Below are 4616 nucleotides of genomic sequence, written 5' to 3'. Positions count from 1 at the left end.
TTTTATATTTCCCTCAAGTTTTTGCCACAATGGTACAGGAAAGCTATGAGAGGCTTTGAGGTACACAGACAAGAATTATTTATGTAGAGCAGTTAGAGTGTTTCCAGCAGTGGATCAGGGGATTGTTGTTGGTATTTCCAACACAGTGAAGTTGGCCTGAGCGAGTTCCAGGGAGACAGAGTAGCCCCAGATTTTCTCAGGCAATGTTCTTGATATAAATACAAAAAGATAGTGGGCATGGTGTGGGTGTGCCCACTACTGACGTGGCTAGAGTCTTGGAGTCAGAAAGGGCAATACAAGGACATGAGAAGAGAACTAATAGAGCCATTCAACTGCAAGGGATTCAGGGTTCATTTGGTAAGCAGAAAAGGGAGGGAGGGGAGAATGCGGAGGGATGCAGCAATAAGAGGGTTGTAAGTGGAGAGTGGACATTCTAAATACTTGCAATGCTTAAAGTCAGGAGTGATCATGTTAGTGCCTGGCTACAGTAGCGGGGGCAGGAGGTGTCAGGATTATGGGAACACACTATTGAAGTATTCATGGCTTCTTAGTATGAATTTTGAAATTGACAGAGGAGATGATGGAGAATGAGAATGTAGAATCAGAACATAAGCCAAGTGCTGTTTTCATTCAGAAGAGTGGAAATGCGTCTCATAAGAATTCAGTAAACAGCAGTCATGGTACCTGGAAGATGATGGAACAGAACTGGTATAAATCTCCAAGGAGAAGGAGAAAGAAGTCTGCAATTGAGTAGCCCAAAGTTTTAAAGTCTAGGCTTGTAAATGACTGGAAGATGAATCTTAAATGGATCAAAATTTATTTTGAAGATATTCACATATACTATATAATCAAAAGACCATAATATTTTTCCCTATGTGCATTGAAATCAGTGTTAATTTGCTGTTATTGATTAGATTATTTTTCATTACAGTTCAATTTGTAATAAAAATTTCTGTCTCAATTTCTTTCTGAAATTTCTCAATTTCTTTCCATAGTTTCCTAACCTTAAAATTTTTAAATAGTGGGAGAATACACTTACTCAAATATCATATGCCTTAGGTTTAACATACATCAAGTATAAGATCTACTTGGCAGAACTGCTCAACTGGAGAATGTGTTATTTTTCAAAGTAATCCTCTGAATCTAAAAGGAAAGCATGGCATATGGCTAATAGTTTTCCCCTGAAGACCATACTTTATTTATTTAATCTTACTCATATAATCACAGTCTTGAACTAGTTTGTAAAACCACCCTTGTATTAAAATGTAAGCAGTAACTAATAAAATTATTGAATTACCTTTTGCTTTAGAATGGGGAACATAAATTCCCCTAACATAAATAATGGTCTCTAACTTCATAGACATACCAGTATATTCACCGATATTCTGATTACTGCAGTGCCAGTTTTGTGCCCTTGTAAGTACTTAATTAAAGCATAGCAAATGCCCTTTAAATCACAATATAGCAAGTCCCTTCCAGGAAAACACTTTAGGGGCACAGTATATAGTAGCAGTAAAAACTGACGTTAACAAACACCTGTCCTGTATAGTTAGGTGCTAAAAGGCAGGTGTTCTTACATTTATGATGCTTCTATTGTGCTTTCCATCACTATTATAATGCTTATCTGAAAATTGATCATTTGAAAGATTTCATAGCTGCAATACTGTTTTTGCTTTATCACTTAAGAGCAAACAAACCCTATTCATTCATTGAGATGAACTTATTCTTTTCAATCATTCTTTAAGCAAATTGAGTTCATGAAATTCCAAAATAAGATACTGCAGCTTTCCTACTTTCCTTCCTGCGGTGTTAATTCTTCTTTGGAAGATGGTCATCTTGCCTGCTGGATTCTTTTCTTAGCCTGACTCTGTTTGATATGAGATCAAAGGGCTTTCCGTTTTCTGTATCAATTAGGCTGGCTGTCTTGTCTCAATGAGATTAAGTAGCCTCTGGAGAGGAGAGACACCAGGCAGGAGGTAGAGGAGCTCATGGTCAGCACACAACATGGCTGTCTTCATTCTTTCTACAGGATAGTTTGTCTAGTCTGATGTCTTTCTTCAATGATTGTGTCTATGGCTCATTTGTTCAGTGCAACCATGCAGCACACACCAGATCTGATAATCAGTGGTTTGGGTTTCTAATAAGGCTTCTGAGACACATCAATTTTTTCCTCATTTGACATTTTCCTTTACTAGAGAAAGACCCAATTATTTAAAAAAAAAATTTTTTTTTTAGTTGTAGTTGGACACAATACCTTTATTTATTTATTTATTTATTAATGTGGTCCTGAGGATCAAACCCAGTGGCCTCGCACGTGCTAGGCAAGCTCTCTACCGCTGAGCCACAACCCCAGCCCCCATTAGTTATTTTTGTTGCTGTTCTTTGCTTAATTTTTGTTCTGTAGGGTTCACACAAAGTACTAGAATATACCAAATAAATGCTAAATCTTATTCCCAATATTCATCCCAAAATTGCTTAAAGGAAACATTGTCAAAAATAGTCATTGTGCCCCAACAACTGTGCAAAACCACATCAGCCATTGTTCTCCTATTTAGGAACTTTATATCTAGAAGTTTCTAGCCTAAGTTTTCCACAGCCATATTGAACCACCTTTCTTAAGACTTTTATTATCTCGTTAAGAGAGTGAAGCAGTGTTTTAAAAAGAACAAATAAGACACCGGTATTTATTAACAACATTCTCTTAGCATATTTCCTCCCTATTCACTTTCAGAGATATCTTTTTTTAAATTTTTTTTAAGAGACAGGCAGAGAGAGAGAGAGAGAGAGAGAGAATTTTAATATTTATTTTTTTTAGTTCTCAGCAGACACAATATCTTTGTTTGTATGTGGTGCTGAGGATCAAACCCGGGGCCGCACGCATGCCAGGCGAGCACGCTACCGCTTGAGCCACATCCCCAGCTCTTTCAGAGATGTCTTGCCAGTTGCTTTTTGAAAAAAGAAAAAAAAAGAGGCCATCAGACATAAACTCCATGAGTTTACTGTTCTTGTCATCTTCAGACTTCTAGGTTTAAACATATTCTTACCTACTTCTCTATTATCCCACGAGAAAAAGTTCTACCCGCTACTAGGACAGCTTTTAACCTGTACCCAAGAGGTGTGGATCCCTCAGATATCTCCTATATGCTCCTGTTTTTGAATTATCCTTTCTCTTCTGGTTAAGCATGTGTTCAAGATGTTAAAGAAATAAAGAGCCGTGACCAACCAAAACAATCCCTCTTCCTTTAGCTCATGTTCTTTCTTACTGGGCTAACACCTTACCTTTCTTCATCATCAATTTTTTTTAAATTATTTAAAAATTTTTAGTTGTAGATGGGCACAATACCTTTATTTTATTTATTTATTTTTATGTGGTGCTGAGGATCAAACCCAGTGCCTCACATGTGCTAGACAAGAGCTCTCCAATTGAGCTATAATCCCAGCCCCACCATCAAGTTCTTAAAAGAGACATTTGCATGATTTATTCCATTCATGGGTTCCTATTCTTTTATGAATTCACCCCTGGCTGATTTCTGCTCCCATCTCACTGCTTTCCGCAAGGTGAGTTAGGACATTGATTTACCGATCAATGGACAATCTCCCATTCTTCTACTTCCGCCCTTCTCCATTTCCCACTAATGATTATTAATCCCTCCACCAGAAAAATATCTTCACTTCTGAGTTTTGTTTCCTTCCTTCTCTTAGTCTCCCTTCTGTCCTTTTAAGTGTTCTGTCTCTTCCTCTATTTTTTCTTCCTTGATTCATCCCTTAGAAGTTGGGTTTCCCTGGGATTTTCCTCACCCTTCCCTCCTCCTTCTCCTCTCCTCATCCCTAGGAAATCTCATACACTCCTGACTTTTCTTCCAGCTACAGATCTACATCTCCAACTGCTCATAGGAATTCTCCTTAAGGCACCTCAAAATTCAACATGCTTAAAGAATCGGCAAGATATCCTCCCGGTGGACTACTCACGAATTCCTTCTCCTATTCTCCTAGCTCAGTCAGACGCCTGCTATCCCTTCCAGATGCCCAACAGTAAGCCATGACCATCCTTCCTCTTGGTCCTACCTCCTGAGAAGTCTTCTTCTGCCTTTCCATTCTTTATTCCATAAATTCCATCTAGATCTGAACTCATCATCTGCAAGATTGCATCTGGGCTTTCCCTTAATCTTCTTTCTGAGGTCAGATCATGTCATCTCCAGGATTAAAGACCTTTGGTTTCCAACTGCCTGCAGGATCTTCTGTAGCCCAAATTCTTCAGTGTAGCACATGATCACCTTTGTAATATGGACAAGCCCAGTTTTCTAATTACTCCCTGGTCTCCTACCCCTTACACACTTACACACTCCAGAATTTTCATCATCAGAGCCTTCACAGCTAGGCTCAAGATTTTTTCCTTTTCCCTCTCTATTTCTCTGTCCCCCCACCCCCATATCTCTATTCCCCCTTTAATCAGAGCCCAGAGGTCACCTCTTTCTATTCTGCCAGTCTTCACTGCTCCCTGCCCCCACTCCACTCCCACACCTCTCACAAAATTAATTGTTCTGTCTTTGCTGTCCCCAGAGAATTTTATGCATGCTTTCACTTAAAGTTCCTGTCTCATTGTATTATGGCTGTGT

This window comes from Spermophilus citellus, assembly GCF_964194105.1.
Source record: "Spermophilus citellus genome assembly, chromosome: 3".
Taxonomy (NCBI): Eukaryota; Metazoa; Chordata; class Mammalia; order Rodentia; family Sciuridae; genus Spermophilus; species Spermophilus citellus.
This window is presented reverse-complemented; position numbering follows the sequence as displayed.